The following is a 12500-nucleotide window of genomic DNA, read 5'->3' on the forward strand; positions in this document are numbered from 1 at the left end:
CTAACCCTAACCCTAACACTAACCCTAACCCTAGCCCAAACCCTAACCCTAACCCTGACCAAAGCCCTAACCCTAGCCCTAACCCTAACACTAACCCTAACCCTAACCCTAGCCCAAACCCTAACCCTAACCCTAACCGTGGCCCTAGCCCAAACCCTAACCCTAACCCTTACCAAAGCCCTAACCCTAGCCCTAACCCTAACACTAACCCTAACCCTAACCCTAACCCTAGCCCAAACCCTAACCCTAACCGTGGCCCTAACCCTAACCCTAACCAAAGCCCTAACCCTAGCCCTCACCCTAACACTAACCCTAACCCTAACCCTAACACTAGCCCTAACCCTAACCCTAACCCTAACCGTGGCCCTAACCCTAACCATAGCCCTAACGCTAGCCCTAACCCTAACACTAAGCCTAACCCTAGCCCGAGCCCTAGCCCTAACCCTAACCCTAGCCTAACCCTAAGCCTAACCCTAAGGGAGCAATTTGAAAGTGTGGCCGGCGCGAGGGACGCCTGTGCGGGCGTGGAGAGTCGATGTGGAGTCCTTGTGAGCATGGAGTGTGTTGTAAGGGCGTGTTTCTGCCTGTGCCTTGACCCTAACACTAACCCTAACCCTAGCGCTAACCCTAACCGTAGCCGTCACCCGAACCCTAACCCGAGCCCTAGCCCTAGCCCTAACCCTAACCCTAACCCTAACGGAGCAATTTGAAAGTGTGGCCGGCGTGAGGGGCGCCTGTGCGGGCGTGGAGAGTCAATGTGGAGTGCTTGTGAGCATGGAGTGTGTAGTAAGGGCGTGTTTCTGCCTGTGCCTTGACCCTAACCCTAACCCGAACCCTAACCCTAACCGCGGGTGCGGGGGGTTGAACAAACACCGGGGAAGCCATTAACCACCAGCGGGGAGTACATTAAGCAGTTGCCCTTAGTCTCAGGAGCAGCGGGGAACAGATTATCCAACAGCCGGGAAAACATTCACCAACTTCGGGGGAAAACATGAACGAAATATCGGGAAGACATGAACCAACGGCAGGCAAAACACTGGGGAAGCCAGGAACCAACAACGGGGAGTACACTAAGCAGCTGCCCTTAGTCTCAGGAGTAGCGGGGAAGAGATTAAGCAGCAGCCGGGAAAAGATCAGCCAACCGCGGGGGAACTCATTAACCAGTGTCGTGGGAACGCATTAACCAGTTTCGTGGGAACTCATTAACCAGTTTCGGGAAAACTTCCACCAAAGGCGGGGAAAGCATCAACCAACGGCGGGGAAGCCATTGTCCAACAGGGGGGGGGGAGCACATCAAGCAGCTGCCCTTAGTCTCAGGAGCAGCGGGGAAGAGATTAAGCAGCAGCCGGGAAAAGATCAGCCAACCGCGGGGGAACTCATTAACCAGTTTCGTGGGAACTCATTAACCAGTTTCGGGAAACCGTCCACCTAAGGCGGGGAAAACATCAAACAACGGCGGGGAAGCCATTGTCCAACAGGGGGGAGCACATTAAGCAGCTGCCCTTAGTATCAGGAGCAGCGGGGATCAGATTAAGCAACAGCCGGGAAAAGATCAGGAAACCGCGGGGGAACTCATTAACCAGTTTCGTGGGAACTCATTAACCAGTTTCGGGAAAACATCAACCAAAGGCGGGGAAAGCATCAACCAACGGCGGGGAAGCCACTGTCCAACAGTGGGGAGCACATTAAGCAGCTGCCCTTAGTCTCAGGAGCAGCGGGGATCAGATTAAGCAACAGCCTGGGAAAAGATCAACCAACCGCGGGGGAACTCATTAACCAGTTTCCTGGGAACTCATTAACCAGTTTCGTGGGAACTCATTAACCAGTTTCGGGAAAACCTCCACCAAAGGCGGGGAAAGCATGAACCAACGGCGGGGAAGCCATTGTCCAACCGGGGGGAGCACATTAAGCAGCTGCCCTTAGTATCAGGAGCAGCGGGGTACAAATGAACCAGCAGCGGGGAAAACAACTTCGTGGGAACTCATTAACCAGTTTCGTGGGAACTCATTAACCAGTTTCGGGGGAACTCATTAACCAGTTTCGGGAAAACTTCCACCAAAGGCGGGGAAAGCATCAACCAACGGCCGGGAAGCCATTGTCCAACAGTGGGGAGCACATTAAGCAGCTGCCCTTAGTATCAGGAGCAGCGGGGATCAGATTAAGCAACAGCCGGGAAAAGATCAGCCAACCGCGGGGGAACTCATTAACCAGTTTCCTGGGAACTCATTAACCAGTTTCGTGGGAACTCATTAACCAGTTTCGGGAAAACCTCCACCAAAGGCGGGGAAAGCATGAACCAACGGCGGGGAAGCCATTGTCCAACCGGGGGGAGCACATTAAGCAGCTGCCCTTAGTATCAGGAGCAGCGGGGATCAGATTAAGCAACAGCCGGGAAAAGATCAGCCAACCGCGGGGGAACTCATTAACCAGTTTCCTGGGAACTCATTAACCAGTTTCGGGAAAACTTCCACCAAAGGCGGGGAAAACATGCACCAACGGCGGGGAAGCCTTTGTCCAACAGGGGGGAGCACATTAAGCAGCTGCCCTTAGTATCAGGAGCAGCGGGGTACAAATGAACCAGCAGCGGGGAAAACAGCTTCGTGGGAACTCATTAACCAGTTTCGGGGGAACTCATTAACCAGTTTCGGGAAAACGTCCACCAAAGGCGGGGAAAACATCAACCAACGGCGGGGAAGCCATTGTCCAACGGGGGGGAGCACATTAAGCAGCTGCCCTTAGTATCAGGAGCAGCGGGGAACAGATTAAGCAACAGCCGGGAAAAGAACAGCCAACCGCGGGGGAACTCATTAACCAGTTTCGTGGGAACTCATTAACCAGTTTCGTGGGAACTCATTAACCAGTTTCGGGAAAACGTCCACCAAAGGCGGGGAAAACACCAACCAACGTCGGGGAAGCCTTTGTCCAACAGTGGGGAGCACATTAAGCAGCTGCCCTTAGTATCAGGAGCAGCGGGGATCAGATTAAGCAACAGGAGGGAAAAGATCAGCCAACCGCGGGGGAACTCATTAACCAGTTTCGTGGGAACTCATTAACCAGTTTCGGGAAAACTTCCACCAAAGGCGGGGAAAACATGCACCAACGGCGGGGAAGCCATTGTCCAACAGGGGGGAGCACATTAAGCAGCTGCCCTTAGTATCAGGAGCAGCGGGGTACAAATGAACCAGCAGCGGGGAAAACAACTTCGTGGGAACTCATTAACCAGTTTCGTGGGAACTCATTAACCAGTTTCGGGAAAACGTCCACCAAAGGCGGGGAAAGCATCAACCAACGGCGGGGAAGCCATTGTCCAACAGTGGGGAGCACATTAGGCAGCTGCCCTTAGTATCAGGAGCAGCGGGGATCAGATTAAGCAACAGCCGGGAAAAGAACAGCCAACCGCGGGGGAACTCATTAACCAGTTTCGTGGGAACTCATTAACCAGTTTCGTGGGAACTCATTAACCAGTTTCGGGAAAACGTCCACCAAAGGCGGGGAAAACATGCACCAACGGCGGGGAAGCCATTGTCCAACAGGGGGGAGCACATTAAGCAGCTGCCCTTAGTATCAGGAGCGGCGGGGATCAGATTAAGCAACAGCCGGGAAAAGATCAACCAACCGCGGGGGAACTCATTAACCAGTTTCGTGGGAACTCATTAACCAGTTTCCTGGGAACTCATTAACCAGTTTCGGGAAAAATTCAACCAGAGGCGGGGAAAGCATCAACCAACGGCGGGGAAGCCTTTGTCCAACAGGGGGGAGCACATTAAGCAGCTGCCCTTAGTATCAGGAGCAGCGGGGTACAAATGAACCAGCAGCGGGGAAAACAGCTTCGTGGGAACTCATTAACCAGTTTCGGGGGAACTCATTAACCAGTTTCGGGAAAACTTCCACCAAAGGCGGGGAAAGCATGAACCAACGGCGGGGAAGGCATTGTCCAACCGGGGGGAGCACATTAAGCAGCTGCCCTTAGTATCAGGAGCAGCGGGGATCAGATTAAGCAACAGCCGGGAAAAGATCAGCCAACCGCGGGGGAACTCATTAACCAGTTTCGGGGGAACTCATTAACCAGTTTCGGGAAAACGTCCACCAAAGGCGGGGAAAACATCAACCAACGGCGGGGAAGCCTTTGTCCAACAGGGGGGAGCACATTAAGCAGCTGCCCTTAGTATCAGGAGCAGCGGGGTACAAATGAACCAGCAGCGGGGAAAACAGCTTCGTGGGAACTCATTAACCAGTTTCGGGGGAACTCATTAACCAGTTTCGGGAAAACTTCCACCAAAGGCGGGGAAAGCATGAACCAACGGCGGGGAAGGCATTGTCCAACCGGGGGGAGCACATTAAGCAGCTGCCCTTAGTATCAGGAGCAGCGGGGATCAGATTAAGCAACAGCCGGGAAAAGATCAGCCAACCGCGGGGGAACTCATTAACCAGTTTCGTGGGAACTCATTAACCAGTTTCGGGAAAACTGCCACCAACGGCGGGGAAAACATGCACCAACGGCGGGGAAGCCATTGTCCAACAGGGGGGAGCACATTAAGCAGCTGCCCTTAGTATCAGGAGCAGCGGGGTACAAATGAACAAGCAGCGGGGAAAACAACTCCGTGGGAACTCATTAACCAGTTTCGTGGGAACTCATTAACCAGTTTCGGGAAAACGTCCACCAAAGGCGGGGAAAACATGCACCAACGGCGGGGAAGCCATTGTCCAACAGGGGGGAGCACATTAAGCAGCTGCCCTTAGTATCAGGAGCAGCGGGGTACAAATGAACCAGCAGCGGGGAAAACAACTTCGTGGGAACTCATTAACCAGTTTCGGGGGAACTCATTAACCAGTTTCGGGAAAACGTCCACCAAAGGCGGGGAAAACATGCACCAACGGCGGGGAAGCCATTGTCCAACAGGGGGGAGCACATTAAGCAGCTGCCCTAAGTATCAGGAGCAGCGGGGATCAGATTAAGCAACAGCCGGGAAAAGATCAACCAACCGCGGGGGAACTCATTAACCAGTTCCGTGGGAACTCATTAACCAGTTTCGTGGGAACTCATTAACCAGTTTCGGGAAAACGTCCACCAAAGGCGGGGAAAACATCAACCAACGGCGGGGAAGCCATTGTCCAACAGTGGGGAGCACATTAAGCAGCTGCCCTTAGTGTCAGGAGCAGCGGGGATCAGATTAAGCAACAGCCGGGAAAAGATCAGGAAACCGCGGGGGAACTCATTAACCAGTTTCGTGGGAACTCATTAACCAGTTTCGGGAAAACCTCCACCAAAGGCGGGGAAAGCATGAACCAACGGCCGGGAAGCCCTTGTCCAAAAGTGGGGAGCACATTAAGTGGCTGCCCTTAGTATCAGGAGCAGCGGGGATCAGATTAAGCAACAGCCGGGAAAAGATCAGCCAACCGCGGGGGAACTCATTAACCAGTTTCGTGGGAACTCATTAACCAGTTTCGGGAATACTTCCACCAAAGGCGGGGAAAACATGAACCAACGGCGGGGAAGCCATTGTCCAACAGTGGGGAGCACATTAAGCAGCTGCCCTTAGTATCAGGAGCAGCGGGGTACAAATGAACCAGCAGCGGGGAAAACAGCTTCGTGGGAACTCATTAACCAGTTTCGTGGGAACTCATTAACCAGTTTCGTGGGAACTCATTAACCAGTTTCGGGAAAACATCCACCAAAGGCGGGGAAAGCATCAACCAACGGCGGGGAAGCCATTGTCCAGCAGTGGGGAGCACATTAAGCAGCTGCCCTTAGTATCAGGAGCAGCGGGGTACAAATGAACAAGCAGCGGGGAAAACAACTCCGTGGGAACTCATTAACCAGTTTCCTGGGAACTCATTAACCAGTTTCGGGAAACCTTCCACCAAAGGCGGGGAAAACATGCACCAACGGCGGGGAAGCCATTGTCCAACAGGGGGGAGTACATTAAGCAGCTGCCCTTAGTATCAGGAGCAGCGGGGATCAGATTAAGCAACAGCCGGGAAAAGATCAGCCAACCGCGGGGGAACTCATTAACCAGTTTCGTGGGAACTCATTAACCAGTTTCGGGAAAACATCAACCAGAGGCGGGGAAAACATGCACCAACGGCGGGGAAGCCATTGTCCAACAGGGGGGAGTACATTAAGCAGCTGCCCTTAGTATCAGGAGCAGCGGGGTACAAATGAACCAGCAGCGGGGAAAACAACTCCGTGGGAACTCATTAACCAGTTTCGTGGGAACTCATTAACCAGTTTCGGGAAACCTTCCACCAAAGGCGGGGAAAACATGCACCAACGGCGGGGAAACCATTGTCCAACAGGGGGGAGCACATTAAGCAGCTGCCCTTAGTATCAGGAGCAGCGGGGTACAAATGAACCAGCAGCGGGGACAACAACTCCGTGGGAACTCATTAACCAGTTTCGTGGGAACTCATTAACCAGTTTCGGGAAACCTTCCACCAAAGGCGGGGAAAACATGCACCAACGGCGGGGAAGCCATTGTCCAACAGGGGGGAGCACATTAAGCAGCTGCCCTTAGTATCAGGAGCAGCGGGGATCAGATTTAGCAGCAGCCGGGAAAAGATCAGGAAACCGCGGGGGAACTCATTAACCAGTTTCGTGGGAACTCATTAACCAGTTTCGGGAAAACATCAACCAGAGGCGGGGAAAGCATCAACCAACGGCGGGGAAGCCTTTGTCCAACAGGGGGGAGCACATTAAGCAGCTGCCCTTAGTATCAGGAGCAGCGGTGCACAAATGAACCAGCAGCGGGGAAAACAGCTTCGTGGGAACTCATTAACCAGTTTCGGGGGAACTCATTAACCAGTTTCGGGAAATCTTCCACCAGAGGCGGGGAAAGCATCAACCAACGGCGGGGAAGCCTTTGTCCAACAGGGGGGAGCACATTAAGCAGCTGCCCTTAGTCTCAGGAGCAGCGGGGAACAGATTAAGCAACAGCCGGGAAAAGATCAGCCAACCGCGGGGGAACTCATTAACCAGTTTCGTGGGAACTCATTAACCAGTTTCGTGGGAACTCATTAACCAGTTTCGGGAAAACGTCCACCAAAGGCGGGGAAAGCATCAGCCAACGGCGGGGAAGCCATTGTCCAACAGTGGGGAGCACATTAAGCAGCTGCCCTTAGTATCAGGAGCAGCGGGGATCAGATTAAGCAACAGCCGGGAAAAGATCAGCCAACCGCGGGGGAACTCATTAACCAGTTTCCTGGGAACTCATTAACCAGTTTCGGGAAATCCTCCACCAAAGGCGGGGAAAGCATCGACCAACGGCCGGGAAGCCTTTGTCCAACAGTGGGGAGCACATTAAGCAGCTGCCCTTAGTCTCAGGAGCAGCGGGGTACAAATGAACCAGCAGCGGGGAAAACAACTTCGTGGGAACTCATTAAGCAGTTTCGTGGGAACTCATTAACCAGTTTCGGGAAAACATCCACCAGAGGCGGGGAAAGCATCAACCAACGGCGGGGAAGCCATTGTCCAACAGGGGGCAGTACATTAAGCAGCTGCCCTAAGTATCAGGAGCAGCGGGGATCAGATTAAGCAACAGCCGGGAAAAGATCAGCCAACCGCGGGGGAACTCATTAACCAGTTTCGTGGGAACTCATTAACCAGTTTCGGGGGAACTCATTAACCAGTTTCGGGAAACCTTCCACCAAAGGCGGGGAAAACATCAACCAGCGGCGGGGAAGCCATTGTCCAACAGGCGGGAGCACATTAAGCAGCTGCCCTTAGTATCAGGAGCAGCGGGGTACAAATGAACCAGCAGCGGGGAAAACAGCTTCGTGGGAACTCATTAACCAGTTTCGGGGGAACTCATTAACCAGTTTCGGGAAAACATCAACCAGAGGCGGGGAAAGCATCAACCAACGGCGGGGAAGCCTTCGTCCAACAGGGGGGAGCACATTAAGCAGCTGCCCTTAGTATCAGGAGCAGCGGGGTGCAAATGAACCAGCAGCGGGGAAAACAACTTCGTGGGAACTCATTAACCAGTTTCGTGGGAACTCATTAACCAGTTTCGTGGGAACTCATTAACCAGTTTCGGGAAAACGTCCACCAAAGGCGGGGAAAGCATCAACCAACGGCGGGGAAGCCATTGTCCAACAGACGGGAGCACATTAAGCAGCTGCCCTTAGTATCAGGAGCAGCGGGGATCAGAGTAAGCAACAGCCGGGAAAAGATCAGCCAACCGCGGGGGAACTCATTAACCAGTTTCGTGGGAACTCATTAACCAGTTTCGGGAAAACTTCCACCAAAGGCGGGGAAAACATGCACCAACGGCGGGGAAGCCATTGTCCAACAGGGGGGAGCACATTAAGCAGCTGCCCTTAGTATCAGGAGCAGCGGGGTACAAATGAACCAGCAGCGGGGAAAAAAACTTCGTGGGAACTCATTAACCAGTTTCGTGGGAACTCATTAACCAGTTTCGGGAAAACTTCCACCAAAGGCGGGGAAAACATGCACCAACGGCGGGGAAGCCATTGTCCAACAGGGGGGAGCACATTAAGCAGCTGCCCTTAGTATCAGGAGCAGCGGGGTACAAATGAACCAGCAGCGGGGAAAACAACTTCGTGGGAACTCATTAACCAGTTTCGTGGGAACTCATTAACCAGTTTCGGGAAAACGTCCACCAAAGGCGGGGAAAGCATCAACCAACGGCGGGGAAGCCATTGTCCAACAGGGGGAAGTACATTAAGCAGCTGCCCTTAGTATCAGGAGCAGCGGGGTACAAATGAACCAGCAGCGGGGAAAGCAACTTCGTGGGAACTCATTAACCAGTTTCGTGGGAACTCATTAACCAGTTTCGGGAAAACATCAACCAGAGGCGGGGAAAGCATCAACCAACGGCGGGGAAGCCATTGTCCTACAGTGGGGAGCACATTAAGCAGCTGCCCTTAGTATCAGGAGCCGCGGGGATCAGATTAAGCAACAGCCGGGAAAAGATCAGCCAACCGCGGGGGAACTCATTAACCAGTTTCGTGGGAACTCATTAACCAGTTTCTGGGGAACTCATTAACCAGTTTCGGGAAATCCTCCACCAAAGGCGGGGAAAGCATCGACCAACGGCCGGGAAGCCTTTGTCCAACAGTGGGGAGCACATTAAGCAGCTGCCCTTAGTCTCAGGAGCAGCGGGGTACAAATGAACCAGCAGCGGGGAAAACAACTTCGTGGGAACTCATTAACCAGTTTCGTGGGAACTCATTAACCAGTTTCGGGAAAACATCCACCAGAGGCGGGTAAAGCATCAACCAACGGCGGGGAAGCCATTGTCCAACAGGGGGCAGTACATTAAGCAGCTGCCCTAAGTATCAGGAGCAGCGGGGATCAGATTAAGCAACAGCCGGGAAAAGATCAACCAACCGCGGGGGAACTCATTAACCAGTTTCGTGGGAACTCATTAACCAGTTTCGGGGGAACTCATTAACCAGTTTCGGGAAAACATCAACCAGAGGCGGGGAAAGCATCAACCAACGGCGGGGAAGCCTTCGTCCAACAGGGGGGAGCACATTAAGCAGCTGCCCTTAGTATCAGGAGCAGCGGGGTGCAAATGAACCAGCAGCGGGGAAAACAACTTCGTGGGAACTCATTAACCAGTTTCGTGGGAACTCATTAACCAGTTTCGGGAAAACATCCACCAGAGGCGGGTAAAGCATCAACCAACGGCGGGGAAGCCATTGTCCAACAGGGGGCAGTACATTAAGCAGCTGCCCTTAGTATCAGGAGCTGCGGGGATCAGACTAAGCAACAGCCGGGAAAACATTAACCAACTTCGGGGGAACTCATTAACCAATTATTTGATGACCGGTAGGCGGCGCTCTATCGGCTTCGGCGACCGGCGGGTGGCGGTTCGGGGTCGTGGCGACCCGGGGCGAGGCGGCCCGGCCGTTGAAATCGCGAAAAAACGCGTTTTTAAAAAGAACCGTCGGTCCCCATCGGGATGGATTTGACCCCCTCATGCCGCCGTCGGGACCTCTTCGGCGGCATGACTACCGGAGGTGTTCCCGCCGAGGTGGACACTTGCATTTTCTGGCACGGTGGGTTGGCGGGGTACCTGCAGAATAGCAGGAAGGCGATGGCAATGACATGTGGCAACTCATTAACCAGTTTTGACTTTGCTGCATTGAAGGCGGAAAATCGAAACAGGGCCCCGCTCGAGCCCCCAGGTCTGCCGGGACCGCACCGGGCCGCCGCCCCGACGGCCGTTCGGCCAGAATGGGCTAGTATTTCTCCGGATTTTTGGCCGTTTTTCCGACTTTTTCGGACGTCGGAAAAGCGGCGGCCTGGCCACCGGCCGCGGCCGGGGGTGCCTTCCCCTCGAGCGAGGGCCCGGAATTCACACGTTTGCAGCCCCGGAGGAGCTCCGCCGGCGGCCGGAATGGTTGAGACCATCGGCCGCGCTGAACGGAGCTCGGGTAACTCATTAACCAAACTGGACTTGGCCCCTGGCGCAGGAGGGGGGGTCCAGGTGAGGGCTGGCAGGCCGTGGCCACCCGGCAGCAGTGATGCACCCGCGATGGCGGTAGTCCTTCCGATTCGGAGGCTCCCTGGCCCCGCAGAGCAAAAATGGGAGCCGCACGGAGCTCTATGAAGTCAGATCCGGTCGGTGGTGGCGGGGCAGGGTGCACGGTTTCCCGCAGAGCTCGGCGGATCCGTCCCGCCGAGGTGGCCACTCGCATTTTCTGGCAGGGGAGTCCCGAGGCTGGTTAACCAGTTACCCCCGGAAGTGGGGATGGAGTTGAGATTGAACCGTTTTGCGGGGCCTCCGGGCCCCTTCCCCGGTAGGACTACCGGGGCACACCCCGCCGAGGTGGCCACTTGCATTTTCTGGCACGGGGGGTTGGCGGGGTACCTGCAGAATAGCAGGAAGGCGATGGCAATGACATGTGGCAACTCATTAACCAGTTTTGAGTTTGCTGCATTGAAGGAGGAAAATCGAAGCAGGGCCCCGCTCGAGCCCCCAGGTCTGCCGGGACCGCACCGGGCCCGCCGCCCCGACGGCCGTTCGGCCAGATTGGGCTAGTATTTCCCCGGATTTTCGGCCGTTTTTCCGACTTTTTCGGCCGTCGGAAAAGCGGCGGCCTGGGCACCGGCCGCGGCCGGGGGTGCCTTCCCCTCGAGCGAGGGCCCGGACCTCACCCGGTTGCAGCCCCGGGTGGGGCTCCGCCGGCGGCCGGAATGGTTGAGACCATCGGCCGCGCTGAACGGAGGTCTGGTAAATCATTAACCAAACTGGACTTAGTCTCTGGCAAGAGAGATGGTCCAGCCGACGGGCACGACCGAGGGCCCGGACCTCACCCGGTTGCAGCCCCGGGTGGGGCTCCGCCGGCGGCCGGAATGGTTGAGACCATCGGCCGCGCTGAACGGAGCTCTGGTAAATCATTAACCAAACTGGACTTAGTCTCTGGCAAGAGAGATGGTCCAGCCGACGGGCACGACCGAGGGCCCCGGACCTCACCCGGTTGCAGCCCCGGGTGGAGCTCCGCCGGCGGCCGGAATGGTTGAGACCATCGGCCGCGCTGAACGGAGCTCTGGTAAATCATTAACCAAACTGGACTTAGTCTCTGGCAAGAGAGATGGTCCAGCCGACGGGCACGACCGAGGGCCCCGGACCTCACCCGGTTGCAGCCCCGGGTGGAGCTCCGCCGGCGGCCGGAATGGTTGAGACCATCGGCCGCGCTGAACGGAGGTCTGGTAAATCATTAACCAAACTGGACTTAGTCTCTGGCAAGAGAGATGGTCCAGCCGACGGGCACGACCGAGGGCCCCGGACCTCACCCGGTTGCAGCCCCGGGTGGAGCTCCGCCGGCGGCCGGAATGGTTGAGACCATCGGCCGCGCTGAACGGAGCTCTGGTAAATCATTAACCAAACTGGACTTAGTCTCTGGCAAGAGAGATGGTCCAGCCGACGGGCACGACCGAGGGCCCCGGACCTCACCCGGTTGCAGCCCCGGGTGGAGCTCCGCCGGCGGCCGGAATGGTTGAGACCATCGGCCGCGCTGAACGGAGCTCTGGTAAATCATTAACCAAACTGGACTTAGTCTCTGGCAAGAGAGATGGTCCAGCCGACGGGCACGACCGAGGGCCCCGGACCTCACCCGGTTGCAGCCCCGGGTGGAGCTCCGCCGGCGGCCGGAATGGTTGAGACCATCGGCCGCGCTGAACGGAGCTCTGGTAAATCATTAACCAAACTGGACTTAGTCTCTGGCAAGAGAGATGGTCCAGCCGACGGGCACGACCGAGGGCCCCGGACCTCACCCGGTTGCAGCCCCGGGTGGAGCTCCGCCGGCGGCCGGAATGGTTGAGACCATCGGCCGCGCTGAACGGAGCTCTGGTAAATCATTAACCAAACTGGACTTAGTCTCTGGCAAGAGAGATGGTCCAGCCGACGGGCACGACCGAGGGCCCCGGACCTCACCCGGTTGCAGCCCCGGGTGGAGCTCCGCCGGCGGCCGGAATGGTTGAGACCATCGGCCGCGCTGAACGGAGCTCTGGTAAATCATTAACCAAACTG

Source organism: Mustelus asterias, unplaced genomic scaffold (assembly GCF_964213995.1).
Source record: "Mustelus asterias unplaced genomic scaffold, sMusAst1.hap1.1 HAP1_SCAFFOLD_2560, whole genome shotgun sequence".
NCBI classification, from domain to species: Eukaryota; Metazoa; Chordata; class Chondrichthyes; order Carcharhiniformes; family Triakidae; genus Mustelus; species Mustelus asterias.